The sequence below is a fragment of the Talpa occidentalis genome, unplaced genomic scaffold, assembly GCF_014898055.3.
Source record: "Talpa occidentalis isolate TD23 unplaced genomic scaffold, MPIMG_talOcc4v2.1 talOcc4.6, whole genome shotgun sequence".
Classification (NCBI taxonomy): Eukaryota; Metazoa; Chordata; class Mammalia; order Eulipotyphla; family Talpidae; genus Talpa; species Talpa occidentalis.
The window spans coordinates 136,566,054-136,582,665 of NW_023604972.1; the positions used below are offsets into that span (position 1 = coordinate 136,566,054).

At 53.2% G+C, this 16,612-nt stretch overlaps 1 protein-coding gene, 1 long non-coding RNA gene and 1 other non-coding gene across 3 annotated transcripts in view; 1 reads left to right on the plus strand and 2 right to left on the minus strand.

Moving 5' to 3' along the window:
• Positions 1–7,360: 7,360 nt before the first annotated feature.
• LOC119260273 (uncharacterized) lies at positions 7,361–10,980 on the minus strand. The gene is made up of 3 exons (XR_005128731.2): positions 10,932–10,980; positions 9,181–9,268; positions 7,361–8,925 (listed from the first exon to the last, which is right to left on the minus strand). It is a non-coding gene; the product is annotated as an uncharacterized LOC119260273 (long non-coding RNA).
• Positions 9,032–9,101, minus strand: LOC119230233 (small nucleolar RNA SNORD123). The gene has a single exon (XR_005121695.1). It is a non-coding gene; the product is annotated as a small nucleolar RNA SNORD123 (small nucleolar RNA).
• Positions 10,981–11,699: 719 nt separating the features above from the next.
• SEMA5A (semaphorin 5A) overlaps positions 11,700–16,612 on the plus strand; it is a 343,026-nt gene continuing 338,113 nt past the window's right edge. The window contains exon 1 of the mRNA XM_037529538.2: positions 11,700–11,757. The gene's annotated coding sequence lies outside the window, so the exon portion shown is untranslated. The remainder of the gene's footprint in view (positions 11,758–16,612) is intronic.

A 16,612-nucleotide genomic window follows, 5' to 3' on the forward strand; every position in this document is an offset into this window, starting at 1 on the left:
CCTTGGCGCCTCTGGTCCTCAGGTGCGTGGACACACCAGCGTCTCAGGCCCGGGCCCTCTGCAGTCAGCGCGCACAGCAGCCGTCCTAAGTCACCTGCTTGCCGGCGTCCTCAGTTTCCTGCCCGCTCCTTTTCTGTTGCCCGGGCAGCCGCCTCCTGGTGGGCCCAGCCGTGGGTCTTCCCCAAGCCAGCCCCGGGGCCGCTGGACCTTGCCTGAGAAGATGGCCCGGGCGTGCGGGTGCCAGCCCCGCCAGGTGCCAAGGCAGCTCCCCCGCGTCCCGGGCAGCAGCGGGTCAGAGAGACAGTTGACGGCCCGTGCATCTGCCCTCTCTCTCCTGCCACACTCGGCCTGGACGCAGCCTGGAGACGCGCACCCAGGCTGGACACAGTTCACAGTGACTCTCTTCTCTCCTCCAGGCTCACGGCCCTTCCTGCTCCTCGCCCGCACCTGACCTCCTGCTCCAGGAGGAAAACACAAGCTCCGGGAGGCCGGCCGGCCCCTGCACTCGGACCCTCCTCCCCGCCTGCCCGGCCCTGGCCCGGCCCCTGGGACAGGCTGCCCCCGGGACAGACTCGCTGTCTCCAAACACGAGTGCTCTGGCCTCCGCCTTGCTTCTCCACTTCTCGCAGCCCACGAGGACGGTGCAGTCGACGCATAGCCATGCCCCGTGGGACCCACTTTAAGGAGCAGCCTCTGTCACTGTCCCTCCAGCTGGCAGCCCGGCTTCGTGTCTTTTCAGTCTGAGTGGCCTGACGAGCCCCTCCGCCTGCTCCTGCTCCTCTGCATCCCAGCAGCTTCCTCACCGAGCGGGAAACACGTGCGCGGCCGAGGATAAGCACCTCACCAGCACCCACCGGGACGGTTCTACCCAATCTGCACATTTTTCAATATTGGCTTCACATCTTGTTTTTGTGAAAGGAAAACAGAGTCACAGATAGAGCCGATGGCTCTTTTTAATCTTCCCTCCATCTCAGCTTCTCCCCAGATAAGCAACCTGGAGTGCGCATTTATCACTTCTGTGCCATTTCCCCACAGCCCAGGTATCCGCACAGGATAGAAAGAGGACGTTCTGGGTTTTAATGCTTGCTTTAAGCTGGTCATGGACTGCCTGTCCTCGGCGACTACCAAGTGGGCATTTTCAATTTACAAGAACAGCCAAAATGCCTTCGTGCCTTCCCAAGTGACGGCCAGTCCCCACCTAAGTTCTCGGCGCCGATACGGGGTGACAGCTGGGACTGCCAGCCTGACTGGCGAGGCGGGGCCCACCTCGTGTGAGCGGAATTTCCGTGATCATTAAGGAGGCTACGTCCAGTCTGATGGCCTTGCCATTTGGCTTCCTTTTCCACTTGCACAATTTTCTGCTGCTTCCTCTTCACCAGGGGGCTGGTAGATGTCTGAAAGTATTTTCTACCTGCTTCCTTTTGTCATCTGTATGCACTGAGGCTTCTCCCAGGCTCTGCTTGCTTTTCAGTAGTATTTCGTCATATGGAAGTTCTGAGCTTTAATGCCGTTCTCTGTATCGATTTTTTTTTTTTCTTTATGGCTGGTCTTTATATCTTATTTTGAGAACTGCTTTCCTACCCAGAGGTCATATAGGTATTTCTTATATGTTTTCCTGAATGTTTTAATGTTTTGTTTCTTACTTTGGCTTTAATGTACTTTGAAGTTATGTCTGTGAATGGTGCAGGGAGGTTTCTAATTCACACCAGGGTCACCCATTGTCTGAAATGCATTATTGGGTCCTGCCTGGCCCCTGAGCTCCTTTGTCACATGTCAAAGATGGCACATACATGGGAGCCTGTGTGCAGACCGCCTGTTAGGGGCTTTCTTTGTCCCTGGGCCAATATCTCAATGCCTTCCTCTTTATGAACAATATTGTCCCATTATCTTAAGACTCCCACCAACTTGGTTCATTTTCTGCAGAAATTCCTTAACCATTTACTCTTTCCTTGCCATGTGTTTTAGGATCTACCTAAATCCCATAAAGTCAGTTGAGATTTTGATCAGATCTGCATTTAAGGATAAATTTGGGTAGCATGGACATTTGTGAATGAATATTTCATAATCAAGATATTTTATACTGAATCATTCCACCCATAACCATGGAATAGAATCAATTTATTTCAGCATGTTGAGGATCTTTCCATCTACTTTCATAAGTTTTCCACAAAGATCCAACATATCTTTTGCCAAAATTATTTTTAGGTAGCATTGATTTTTTTTGTTAATGTTTTCTTTTCTAAATTATATTTTCTTATATTTGCTGCTGGTTTGTGGGAACAAAATTGATTTGTGTACTGAGATTCTGTCTAGCAACCTGGCAGAACTTTCTCTTGATTCTAATTATTTATCTGTAGATATCCTTAAGAGGTTTTACTGGAGGCAGTTATCTCCTCTGCTAAGTTTGTTTGTTCTTTTCAGACCATTGTTTCAGTGCTGAGTGGGAGAGTTGATATGTGCAAGCTTGTCTCCATCTTCTTCAAGGGAATGTCCTCAGTTCTTTACAATTAAGTATCAAGTGTTCATCGATCTTTTTTTTTTTTTTGTAGTCAATCTAATTAGACAAATTTCTTTCTATTACTAGTTTAGTAGTTAAGAGTTTTTTTCTTCAATGACAAATACACGTTGAATTTTATCAAAATATATTATGTAGCTGTTGAAACGATATGATTTTTCTTCTTTATTCTGTTGATGAGGTGATTCATATTCACCTATTTCTTAATGATAAAACATTCTTGAATTTGAGGGGAATTTTTCTATTCACTGGAATAAAATTCATTGAAAGAGGGATTAACTGCACCTCCAATATTTGGTAGAACGTCCTTAGAAAGCCATGCAGGCCTGTTTGTCTCAGTTAGTGAGTATTAACTGATTCTGTTTCTTTAATGATCACTAGCATATTTAAATCTTCATTTTTTCTAGGTTTTATAAAGCTAAATTTCTCTAGTAAATTATAGATCTTGCCATAAGTTTGTCTTTTATTAGTTTTTTAAACAGCTTTGGTCTTACTGATTCTATTGTGTTTTTATAGCCTCTATCATTAATGTGTGATATTAACTACCTTATTTCACTTTGCTTTGTTCTCTTGAAGTCTAGTTTTCTCTGTAAATACTTTAGTTATGTCACATAAGTTTTATATGTTGTATTTTCATATGGCAGGTATTTTTTTAATTTCCATTTTTTTGGTAACATGAATTAGAAATGTGGTTTATAATGTACAAATATGAAGTTTAAAAAATAGTTTTCAAAAAAATTAGTTTGTAATCAAGTTGCACAGCATAGATTATTCTGAGTTTGTTGAGCCTTGCTGAGTGGTTCTAGAACTGCTTATTTTTTGTAAATCTTGCATGAATGTTTACTATGTCCCTTAGTGTTACTTTGCTCACTGCTCTTCTTAGACTATTTAAATTCATTTTATTTTTTTCCTGTGGATCTATTATTAGGGAGAGAAATGTGCTCCATCAATGATGGTGGATTTGTCAATTTTCCTTATCATTCCATAGATTTATACTTTTTATGTTTTGGAACTATTTTGCCTTTCTTTTAATACATTAATTAATAAACAACAAATATGGGCCTCTCTGGTGGCGCATGCGGTTGAGTGCAGTGCTGTGAAGCTGTCTGCAGCCTCTGCAGTGCCGGTTCGATCCCCGCCGGCCTTGGAGCAACCCACATGGTACGCAGACCTCTCCTGTCTCCCCGTGGCTCCCCTCAGCAGTGTATTTCAGTCAGTCTGCCTGTTCTGTTCCCCATTCTGTCTCTGGTGAATCCTCTCACCCTCCCGTGCATCTGGGCTGTACCCCAGCTCTTGTATAAATAAATCTTTAAAAAATATAACAAATAATTATTTAATAATAATTCAAAAGTAGCATTTAATCTTCCCAAGATTTTTTAAAACAACTCTAACAGAACTTAATGTCTGTTGATGGGTTACCTTCATTTAATATCAATCAATTTAATAATTAATAAAACATTAAATTTATTCAGAAATCTATTATGCAGCTATTTTGCTAATTATATACTAATTTGTATGTCCTAAATTACTGAATTATTTTTAGACAGTATTTTTTCTAAAAAATATTTGTCTTAAAATCCACTTTTCCATGTAAGTATTGGTAAACTAGTTTCATTTTGATTTTTTCTTGGTATATGCTTTTACCCATTGTGTTTTGTGCCTTCAGGCATAATTAGATTTTACATATTTATTTAATTTCTATTAATTCTTCCCTTTCTATATTTTCTTTCCATTTCTGTTTTATTTCCATTTCCAGCCTTCTGTTGGGTTGATCAAGTCATCTTTATTTCATCTTTTTTTCCTCTCTACTGATTTAGAAGACTGGATCTGTTGTTAATCTTGCAGTTACTACTACTGTCCTGACCATTTCAACACTGCCCAGACCATCTCCTCCTCTGCCTGGAAAATCTCCACCTCTGCTTGTCAGTCACGCTCATCCTTCACCACCTTCCCAGTAAAGCTTGTCCTGACTCCCCCTCTGCCAGACAGCCTTGAACTTGTCTTTCCTACATCAGGATTACTGATTGCAGATTTGTGGGAGCAGACACTGATACCCACTTTCCTCAGTATATGGCAATCCCCAAAAGGCAGGGATGGTCTCTTGCTGCCTGGTTCCTTCTTAACGTGAGGCCAGCACCTGCTGTGAGCAAACTTGTGTGGGAAGGCCAAGCAGGGGGGAGGAGTTGGAGAGGCTACATGGGGGTCACAGTGACACATCACGTTGCAAGGATGCCGCATCCGGAAGAGCCTTTACCTGCTTTAGGGGATGAGACTTGCATTCTCCTGCAAACCCAGCACAGAGATAATGCTGGATAAACCGAAGGGCATATGTTCCCCAAGTTATGGAGTCTGGGGGAGTAGGCAAGTGTAGGGGTAAGGTAAAAAGTATCAGGCTTTTCTGCCTTCCCCACCATTAGGATTGATGATGGATCCCTGTGGTCCTGAATGCATGCCTGATGGCGGCACCTGGAGTGGGGTGTGGGCCTGGAGGGGATGCCCGAGAGGACCAGCCCACGACCCCTGAGGCAGCAGAATTGTCAGGGAAGAAAGGACCACGATTCGGATCTCGCCAGTGCTGACACAAGGAAGAAGCCTATGGACTTGGGACTAATGCACTTGGACTGACAATCCCGCCAGAAGGCGGAGGAACCTTGGCAGGTTGTTACATTTTGGGACCCTGGGGGTGGATGGTATCATTTGTAAACCCCAGGAGATGGGAATCTGGGGGTGGCCAGTGGGACTTGATGGCCAAAAGCAGCCTGTATACTGCCCAGGAGCCAGGCAGAGAAAAAGCCAACTTAGAAAACCAAAAGCTGGTGCTGAAGTCGGGAAGCCCTGAGTGGCTGTTAAGCGGCTTGAATACATGGAAGAAGGCCAGTGAGTCTCTCAAAATCACCTGTGGGTGATGCCCTGTTCATTGTTGAGTGAGGGAGAGGAGCTGAGGAACCCGTCCTTGGGAGACAGGTGGGAAATGTGGTTGGTGATGGAGCCCACAGCTGAAGAGGGGACCCAAGAGAGGCTGCATGTGGAGCTTGTTTCCACGGATCCCCGACCCATGTGCGTGGGCAATGGGTTGGCCTGAGTGCAGCAGTCTGCGTGTTGCATGGGTGGCTACGAAAGCCGAGAGTTGGAGCCACCGCGGGCAGAAACCCTGAGGATTGGATGATTACCCCCAAAGAGTACAGAATCACCAGTCCAAGAGTGAGCGCATCCTAGGGGTGGATGCGGCGTGTGGCTTGTGGCCGAGACCACAGCCGGATGGCTCCCTCCCTTGTATGAGCAGTGCCCTCGGCAGCGGAAGTGGCTCATCTGCCGGTGCCAATAATATTGTTTTATGCCACTAGGCTGGTGCCCTGCCTGGACTTACCTTGTTCTGTTGTATTTTATGTATCAGTTACATTGTGATATATTCTATTTACTTCTGTGGGCCATGGCTGCAGTGTTCATACCGCCAAGAGAAACATACATGACTTGTATAACTTGTATAGACTGTCTGGCAGAAAACCCTGAGGGGGTGGATTGCAGGGTAAGGTAAAAACTATCAGGCTTTTCCGCCCTCCCGCCATTAGGCATAATGGTGCAGTCCTGAATCATGCCTGATGGCGGGCACCTGGAGTAGGGTGTGGGCCTAAGTAGATGGGAGTCACCTGGGCCAAGGCCGGGCCTATAAGGGTGGCGCAGCGGAGTGCAGTGTGGTGGTGCGGTGCAGAGGATGGAGGAGTGTGGCGGGGTACGGTGACGACGAGCAGCGGAGAGCACGAAGACAACACGGCTGCTGGAACCGGTAAAGAACCTACCCGGTATGGGTTGGCTGCGTTACAGCAAGCCAGGGCCCAGCGGGGGCCGCCACAGTGTCACAGGGACCAGGCGCCTTTTCTTCATCTCTGCTCTCATGGTTCACATCCTCAGGCTCACTGTGTGGCCCACGATGGTGGCTGGAATTCCAAAGATCACAATCGAGTTCTAGGCAGGCACCTGGAGGTGGAAGGCAAGGCAGGTGACCGCATCCAGCGAGCAGTCACCCCCTTTTATGAAGCCTTTCTTGGACTCCCACGAGCTCACCCCAGTTCGGTTCTGCAGTCCCGCCTCACTGCCAGGCAGGCTTGTTTGTTTCAAATCAGGTGACTGCAATCCAAAAAACTCCAGGAGGGCTGCTGCTGAAGATGATGGAGTGCTGTCTGGGGAGGCCACTAGCGTGGTGTAGTGTAGTGTGCGTGACCCCTTGGCCGAGGGTGGAGAAGCCAGTGAGAGGAAGTGTTCCCATTCTGGGTGACAAGTCGAAATTCTGATTTAAAGCAGCAAGAGTGGGGCTGGGAAGGAGGATCTTCATGCAGATGTGACCTGTGGGCCGCAGCCCCCACCCCAGCGCATCCTCCTATTTGCTTCAGGAGTGCCTGAGCTCATCTCACTTAGGAGAGAGTCTCCTCATGGAAATCGAGGAGATTATGACTTCTCCGTGGTGAATGATGGGGTACACGGATGCGGTCATCGGCATTTCTATATCTATGTAGGATGAACATTATTTTATTTTTTTTAATTTTATTTTTTAATAGAGGCATGTTTTATTTATTTGTTTGTTTGTTGTTTATACAAGCACTGGGTACAGTCAGAAGCGCGGGAGGGTGAGAGAATTCACCAGAGCCAGAGCAGGGAGCAGAGCAGGCAGAAGGACCGAAGTCCACTGCTGAGGGGAGCAGCGGGTGGCAGGAGAGGTCTGCGCGCCATGTGGGACCCTCACCGGTGGGCGGGGAGCAGCCGGGGATCGAACCGGCGTCGCAGAGGCTTCGGCAGCTTCGCAACCCAGCGCTCAACCGCTGCGCCACCGGGGAGGCCCAGGATGAACATTATTTTTTAAAAAATTTATTTCCAAGGTACTTGTTTCTCCCAAAGTTCCCAAAGACAGAGGACTAGAGAGGACACTGAATATGAAGCATCACACACATCCTTTTTAAAAGCACAGCTCTTCGGAGCTCGCACACACTCAAGGTCTGGACAAAGCTCCGCGTTAGGAAATCACTCAGGCAGCCGCGGGTCTCCTGCTTTCTCTGCGCGCGGACCATCTGCATTTCCTCTGGGTGTTCCAAAATCTTTCAAACTTAGCCACTTCTCTCCCCATACAAATAAAAAGATGACTTGGGGTGTTTCAAGCAGGCTGATTTTATTACAAGGAAGATGGGTTGCGAGAAAAATCTATGCAGAAATTTGCCCACAAAGATAAGGCCTTTGCAGGTTTCTAGAACACCTTGGTCTTTTGGACACACAGCTGAAGCAAAAGACAAGGTATCTTCTTAACAGACCCTGGGGGAATCGCTCCATTTTCCTAAGGGACATGAGCCCTGAGCCCTTCTTCCAGAATAACCGCCCTGGCCCTCATGCCTGCGGGTCCACGGCTCAGGCTGGGCGGACGGGCCCTAGGCTGCTCCCTTGATTGGGTTTTGGGGTGAGATGAGGAGGTGGTTTTCATTTGTGGAAAGTTCAAGGGAGCTCAGAGTTAAGGGGAGCAGGTGGGTGAAGGCCAGGGCACCCATGTCAGCTTCCCCGGAACAAACAGCTGCAAAGCAGACAAGGGGAACTCACGGCGAGCCCTGGCTGGACTGGGGTGGAAACTGGGGTGCGGACAAGGGGACACGCCCAGTGCATGACGGGCAGAGGGTGGACAGTGACAGCCCCGGGGCCAAGCTGGTCCTTCGCTAAAGGTCCAGGAACTGGCACGTTGCCTGTTTCTGCTCCTTCTTGGGTGTACGTACCTGGCCTCTTTCTATCCTGAGTTTCTGGGCTGTGTGTTTTGAATAAAACCAGTTGTTCCTTTGGCTGGGGAGTTAGGCTGTGATGCCGCATGGGGTGTGAGTGGTTCTCGGGGCCAAAGAACCCTAGAGACTTTCCGGGGAAGCTCAAGGACGCTGGACACTCCCTGAACCCTGCACTGGGGAGTCATCATCTGTGAAAATTCATGAAACACCCCAGCACCCCTGTCTCATAGTAACTGGCTTTCCAATATTTAAAATGCAGGAACTGAATGTCGGCAGCGCTCTTAGGCATAAACCTGTGCGTGCTCCACCGACGTCTGGTTATATTAAGAAAAAAACTGATGGGGTTGAAAGATCCAGCAGGGTGTTTTGTTTTGTTTTTTCAGTTCTTACCTGCCCTGGATCTAAAAGAAGGAAAAGGGCAGAAAAGGGGGAGACTTGAGGATGATGATGGAAATGGGTCCTCTGGCTCAGAGGCAGGAAATTCCAGTTCAGGCATCCTCGCCCAGAGGCCACGGTTTCTGGAGATTTCTCCATCACATGAAAACAACCTCTTGCATCTCAATGGTCAAGGACATAAAGGCTTCTCCGTGACAGCTGCAGCGTCTCCCTCTCCGCGCTGACATCCCCCTGCGCCCTGGTCCTCTCCTCTGCGGCGAGTGGCTGCGTGGCCGAGATGCAGGCACCAGGGAGCAAAGGAAAGACAAGACCAAACAGGTTAATTATTTCTGAGACATAAGAGAACCTTCTTGTCTCCACACAGAAACGAGGTGAATCAGGAAATGGATGGCGTTTTTCAAGTCACATGAATCAGCGCCCCAGAAGTCATCATCTTCACCAAGGGGTGGACAGCTGTCCTCATCCTGGGACATCCACATTTAAAGGGGCAGGGAAAAGGGTTTGTTTCGAGATGCTCACCTCTAATTTCACAGCGTGACCAGATGCCACACGGAAAGTTCTCAGTGAGCAATACGACATGTCAAAGGAAACACTCCAGAGATTTCATCTGGAAAGAAGAAACACCTGTGGATCCTGGACGACAGTTGCATATGTAGGGAGCCACCGACTTTGGGGGCCCTGGGTGAGGATGCTATTTCCATCACCCCTTCCTCCTTCCTGGCGACGGCCCCCAGGGGAGGTCTGTTTAAGCACCAGATGAAGCGACGAAGGCTCAGAGTGAAGGAACTTTCCCCGAGTGGTGTGAAATCACAACTTCAATTTGGTGCATTTCACTTTAAAGGAAGGATCGCCCCCAAACTTTTTAATTATCAGTCAATATTCATGACTGACAGCTTCCCTGAAGCTTGTAAACTGACCCCCCACATAAAGTTAAATGCTTTATCGAGTTATGTTATCAACCACTCAGGGCTACGGTGTAGAAAGTGATTTTCTCTCCACTGGTCAGCCCTATCTAGGCCACGATAATTTTTCTAAAAATTGTGCACAAGCCTTGAACTGCACCATCCAGGGACAAGGACAGGATTGGGGCTGGAGTTCCTGTCTCCCCGCCCCCTGGACAGGGAGGCAGCCGCCCACCCAAGGCTGCAAGGTTCCAGTGTCAGGCAGCACTGCCCAGGCTCCTCCTGCCACCCTAGGGGGCAGAGCCTTAGGCTAGACTTTGGCCAGCCTCCTCCCAGGGAGTGCTCCGGGCCTCTGTGCCACGTAAGCAAGAGAATCGGAATGTGAGGGAAGCAAAGAGGCCCTCGGGCCAGGCAGGAAGCAGAGCCCTGAGCTTTTCATCAAGGCCCGGAGCCGCCAGGCTGCTGCCAGGCACCAGGCTGTGTGCCCTCGCGCCAACAGGGCACGAATGTCCCTTAAGGAAGCTGGGTCCTTGCTCACGTTCCCTCCTGGGTGTCTCAAAGGCAATCCAGCCAGGCCTTGAGTACCCGCAGCTCCACCGCCAAGCCAGAGACTAGAGGGCAGGGTTGGCCTGGGCTGCATGGAAACCTCCAGAACTGCTTTCACTTAATTCTGTTATTAAAAACTATCTCTGGGCAGGAGGCCTCTCGGCCCTGCGCGACCGCTGTGGAGCGTGGACACCGCCCGGGGTGGTGGGCGGGCAGGCCCGCAGGTGGGCAGAGCGCACAGGTGGGCAGGGCGCGCAGGTGGGCAGGCGGGGCGCGGGCCGGCTCTCCCGCGGGCCTCCAGGTCCCGACCCCCCCAGGTGCACGCCCGCGGGTTCGGGGCTCGCCTTCTGCTCAGCCTGAAACCTGGCGCGGCCGCTCCCAGGGCCTCAGCAGAAGCAGCGCCTCCCACGGAGGTGTCGGGGTCCGGCGCCCCGAGAGCGCCCTTCTCCGCGCGCTGAGCGGCGTCTCCCAGCAGCGCCTCCCCAGAGGCCGCCGGAGCCCGCGAGCCTGGGGCGTCTGCCCCGGAGACAGACGCGCCAACTTTGTCCGGCGGGTGGGGTGTCCCCACGCTCCGCGCGGCTCCGTGGGGGCCCCGGACCTGCCTCCCCGCCCCGTCGGACCCGCGCCTTCCCGGCTTCTACTCCGCCGAATCCACCCGACCCGCCCGAGGCGCGCCCCAACTCGCCGCCGGGGCCGCGGCGCGCCCCGCTCTCCAGGCGCAGAGCGCGCAGGCGGGTGTCACCCCGAGAGGACGAAATCGCACCCTCGGGGCGCAGAGGCCCCGCGTCTCCCGGCCCCCCGCAGGGCCGGCCGCACACGTACCTGGAGCGGAGGGGCAGCGGGGTGCGCCACGTCGCGGCCCGGCCGGCGCCTCCGGCGCTTTATAACCCGCCCCCGGCCCCCCCCCGCACCCCACCGAGTGGCCACGTCCGAGCGGCGGGGCGGGGCGGGGCGCCCCAGCGGGTCTCCCCCGCCCAGGGGACGGGAGTCCCCGAAAGTCCGCACTCGGACCCCCGCCCCGGGGAGGCCGCAGCGGGGCTCCGGGGGCGCCGCGGGGGGCGCCGGCTGGGGAAGGGGCGGTGTCGGGGGAGGGCCCGGGGTCAAGCGCCGGGTGGGGCGCTCGGGTTTCACCCCGCGGGGCGGGGAGCGGAGGCGCGGCGGCCGGGGCGGGCCGGGGGCGGGCCGGGGGCGGGGCGCGGCGGCCGGGCTCCCCCCGCGCACCCCGCGCCGCGCTACTCGCGGGGAGGCGGCGCCGGCGGCGGCTGCTCCTGCTGCGTCCGCTCCCGCCGCTGCTGCCGCCGCGGGTGGGCTCCGCACCCTCCCCGGGTCCCCTCCGCGGGGCGACCGAGCCGGCCGCGCGACCGGGGCGCCCCTCTCCCCGCGGCTCCCCGCGGAGCGGCTCGGGCGCCCAACTTTGCCTCCCGCGGGTCGCCCCGCCGGCCGCGACGCTGCCCACCCGGCCGGGCGCGCGCTCGGGGCCGTGCGCGGAGGCGCCGCGGGACCCCGGCCCGAGCGGGCGAGCGGGGGAGCCCCGGGAAGAGGCGCGCGCCGCGGCCGCTGCCCCGACCTCCGGGCCGGCCGCGAAGAGGAGCCCCGGGGCCGCCGCGCCCCGGCGCCGGATGCCTGGAGAGGAGCGCGCGTCCAGCTGGTGAGCGACCCGGGGGCCCGGCGGAGCCCGCGCTGCCGCGACCCGGGGCTGCGGGTGTCGGGGCGGTGCGCGCGCGGGGGCTGCACGACCTCGGCGCGGGGCGCCCGCCCTGGGGAAGTTTGCGCCCCTGCCGGGGCCGGGGTCGGCGCGCGGAGGCGAGGGCCGGGGAGCCCGAGGGCGAGCCGGGAGCCGCGCGCGGGGCCCTTTCCCGCCGCCCCGGAGCCGCGCCGCGGACACCCGTGCGCGCACCTCGCCGGGGCCGGGGCCGGGGCCGGGGCTCGCGGGCCGCGGCGGGCTCCTGCCCGGGCTCCTGGCGCCTGGCGGCGCGCGGGCTCAGGTATGCCGGCGCCGTGGGCACGCGGGGACGCCGAGCCCGTGGCCGCCCTGAGCGCCCGGCCGGGGGTGCAGCCGCGGGGGACCGGCGGAGCCGCGCGCACCAGCCCCGGCTCTGGCTTTCGTGGCCGGAGGCAGACGTGGGTCCCGGAGGATGCGCCCGAGACCCGCGGGGACCGCGGCCGAGCGGCCTCTCCCGGACCGCGCCCCCGCGGCCCCCCTCTCCCACGGCGCGCCCGGGGACCCCGCTGCGCCCGGGCCTGGCGGGCAGCGCGGCCCCTCGGCGCCCGGCGCGCCGGGTACCTGGATGCGGCGGCCGCGACTTGGATGGAACTTTCCTGCGCCCGCGGCGTCCCGGGGACCCCGGCAGGGGGCGCTGAGAGCGAGCGCTCGGGGAGGCGAGAGCGGGCGTGAGCCCCGACTGTCCTGGAGATGGGTGGGGGCCTCGCCGGCACGGCAGCACCCACCAGGCTCTTCTCGCACTAATTTCCCGAGCGCGGAGGTCGGGGGGCGCGTCTGCCGAGCCGGGGGCAGCCTGTCGGGCTGGAAGGGGCGCGGGCAGGTGGTGGGCACCCTCCAGCCCTGAGCCGGGGGCTCTTCCAGAGACCAGCGTGTCCCTGCAAACTTGGGGTCTGCGCGCCCGCTCCCCTCCCTGCGGCTGACTCAGGACTCAGGCGGGGTTGAGTGGAGAAGGGGCCAGTGGCGCTCAGCCCTGGCACCAAGGTCTGCTCCTCAGGTGCCCACTGGCTGAAAGGCCAGGAGTACGAAAGGACTTTTCTTTACATCTTATTTTTAAGCAAACCAGGGGTATGTCACGGTGCGCTCACGCGGGCCGGCCTAGTCACGCCTGGGCTGAGCTTGGGAAACTGGGAACAGCAGCGTGTTGTTCATGACAGAGTCTTTCCCAAGGAGACACAGAAGGACTTTGTGAGGAAGGATTTTAGCACCTGCACAGGCCCGCTGAGTCAATGGCTGGTGCGTGCAGGTTCCTTATAGGGGAGAGGATGAAGAGCCTCCTGCACTCTTTTAGGAGACTTCACAACCTCCACCTTCAGTCGTGCGGCCCTTAACTAACTTTTCTTGTCTGTGCCTGCGTTTCGCCTCCAGGAAGCAGATAGTGTCCTGCAAATGAGAAGGCAGCCGGCGAGGTAATGTTCTGGCCCATGTGAAACTGATTTCTTTTTCCTTGCATTTCCTTCTTGTAAAAACTTTGTCCTGAACGAGCCGCTCATGCAGGGTGTTTGCATGAATCATTTGTATTCTCAGGGAACCCTGGGGTGATGCACAAGTACCTGGTTTTATATGCTTTTAGCCTGTAAGTACTTTTCTTAACTGGGGGAAGATGGATGAGGCCGATCGCTTTATGCCTTTTACGAATTGCACTAACTTATTTGGTGGTTTTAATGGCAAACAGCTGCACAATCCCTGCTGAGAGCAAAGGCTCTGGTCTCCTGGGTGGTACAGCCTGTCTCTGTCCAAAAGAAGTTTTAGAGATGTTCAGAATTTGGTAAAAATAAACCTGTGTTTTCCACTGCCATTGCCTTTTGAAATTGTTTCTCCACCGTGTCTGGCTGGAATCTGGCTGGAATTGGAGTGGACAGTGCAGGGGCTCTTAAGAGTTGTCACCCTCCGGGCCAAGGGACACATTCTCGCAAAGGCCCGTCCATGCAGCTGTTTGCTTGGGATTCGGAGGGGTGCTGGACCTTCACCCGTCGCTTCTCAGTCAGACATCTTGCTTCAGAGGCCCTGTCGACTCTTGCTGGGAGACAAATGTAAACACCAGCAAGCTTTTCCCTGTGTTGTGTGTTAGCTGCTCAAGATAACAGAAACCAACTCCTTGGGATTCCCGCTCCTGAGGTTAGAGAGCTGCTTATGCTTAGCTGAACCGTTCCAGAGTTTTCATTAACCTCGTGATTATTTTTAATGATTCCAAATGACCCTTTTCATCATACAGTTTTTGAAATTGAGGCTCTGCTTTTGTTACACATACGTGGGTGTGGGGGAGCAGGACGCAGCGCTTTGTTAACTTTCGGCTAAACATAGCGTGCGTTCTGCTGGGCCAACGAGCGGCCCTGAGCTCCAGAGCTAGCGGAGGGCAAGAATTGAACCCGAGAAGAAGCTTGGGTTAAAAATGAGACAGTTTGCAAGATAGAACACATTTATTAGTGAATAATACAGCTGAGTCAAGGGGCCTGTGATGTAGTAATGTGAGTCCAGGGATTTGAGAAGGTTCCTCTCAGATCCTGTAGAAATTCTCTGTGATTCTTGGATGCCAAATTCCTGCATGTGACCGCATGCCGGGTCTGTATTGAAAAGTGCTTCTGAAATGGTTGCCGTTGTGACCCAGACCCATTGCTTAGGGTGTCCTACATCATGTTTTAAAATGTAAGTCTCCGTGTCTGACGAGTTGAGCTGCTCCAGCCTGCACAGTGCCTGTGGGACAGTGTCTGTCTCTCACCGGCCTCAGCTGGCCCAGTGTAAGGGAACGTTCACTGTTTTCTTGAGTCGGCAGATGCTTTAAGTCTGAAATCTTATCTCTGTATCCTACACTTGACAACATGGACATTTTCACAGGTATTTTCAGCCTCCCTTTTAAATGGAGACTTCTCTGGTGTTGAATGCTACTAGTTTTTGTCACTGGGCTTGCTGCCTGGCCGAAATGATCGGCAGTGGAAGGGGGCGCCCTCTCCACTCCTTGCTGCAACAGGGGGTGGAGGCATCACAGACATAAATTCAACAGGTGAGCAGGAGCTCGCAGGGAAGCAAGTTTGAGGCAGAAGCTCCTGCTCTGCATGGTAAATACATCGCTTTCTTCTGCGGTGACTTCAGCAGGTCCAGGTTATCCAGATAGGAAAACTCGACTTCTGACAGCAAGAGGGAGAAAATGAGAGGCAGCTAGATTATCATACACATCGCTAAACTCTTCACTTTCAAATGAGCCTCCCAAGACTTGTTTTGATTCAGAATTAAAGGCAGAAAAGCTAATCAACACTTGATCTAAGAGAAAATAGTGGATAGTAAGTAACTTCTTGGTTTAAGGTTGTGGCACTGACACGATTCATCTTCGGAATCTGAAGGTTCTAGCATAGGAAAATCTGGCTCCGAATTTCACAGCAACATCAAAGGCAAGTTCTAGTTCACCCCGGGGGCAAGGCATTTAAAATAGGATTAACCCAACAGTGGGTTCAAGAAAACAAAACATTTTCTCAAAAGGAATTGCCTTGTCTTCTTTTTTTCTTCTCCCTTTTGCCCAAGATTAACAGTTGTTTGACAAGAGCAAAGATTGACGAGAGAGCAAAGATGAGCAGCTTTATTTCTCTTTCCCAAGTTTAAAAATGTGTTGGCACAGTATTGTCGCACTTGAAAAATATAAAATCATCCCATTCTTTACTTTTTCCCCACATAGAATAGGTTTCTTGATTAATGTTGAAAAGCACTATTTCAGAAGAGAATAGATTTTTTTTCCGAGGGTGAATGTCTTTTATTTCTGGAAGGCCACGAACTCACTAATCTTTTATTTCCTCATCTTTCATTCATTATTTGTCACTCCAGCTCTGTGGAATTGGCTAACCTGGAGTTCACGTAGAACGATGAGAAGCAGACAATGGAACGATTTTATTTTATGTTGCATTTTTATGTACATTTGTGAGTAGATCGTATTACTGCAAGAGGTAATTCAATGACAGATATAGATGATAAGTAAGCAGGTGAGCGATGCTATCCGAAGCCAACACTACTGCAGAAATTATACTGTATTTGCTGAGATGTGAAATTAAATAAGTTCTAGGCAAGTGACACTCAGGATTGAGCAAGGACAAATGTTCACAGGAAAGAGTCTCTTTCAATCAGTTCAAATTCACCCAACAATCGGCAACGATAGACGATGTGTCTGTGCAAAGAGAAACAGCATCAGAAGTCACGAGAAAAATTCTCCTAAGCAGATTTCCAGGAGTTGTCTGCAAAATCATATCTGGCCAGTAGTTGGCTGTGAAACTTCCAGAAGAGGTACACTGCTCACCCACTGACTCCAGACATATTTCCATACAAAGCGTTTTCCTTTCTGACCACGTCGCACCTGTCTGAGAGGGTGGACAGAGCTGCCCCCAGCCAGCCACCAGGAGGCAGACGCCGGGACCACTGAGGCCAGCTGTGAAAGATGTGGGATGCTAAGGGCCTCCTGGACCAAATGGATTTTAGGGTCCCAGCTGGCTTCTGTGTTTCCTTTTATGGGGGCCTAGCTTTAGATTGGCCATAAAACTTGACCGACTGTAAAGCTGAGTGCATTGTTTGTAACTGGTGGCCTGAAGCAAAAATAATTGCTCTGGATGTTAAGCTTCTGGTGTCCAGCAATGCGGTAATTAAGCCACCGTGCGTGTCCATGTTGGGACGAACTCGGTAAGGGGAGCTTCCGAGACATCTGTCATGTAAGTGTCTGTGTGTTCTGTGGACTTGACTTTAGAAAGACAGCATTGTGGGCCCGCGGGAAGAACAGTTACCAGCAACCTGGGCATTCACTGGGGTT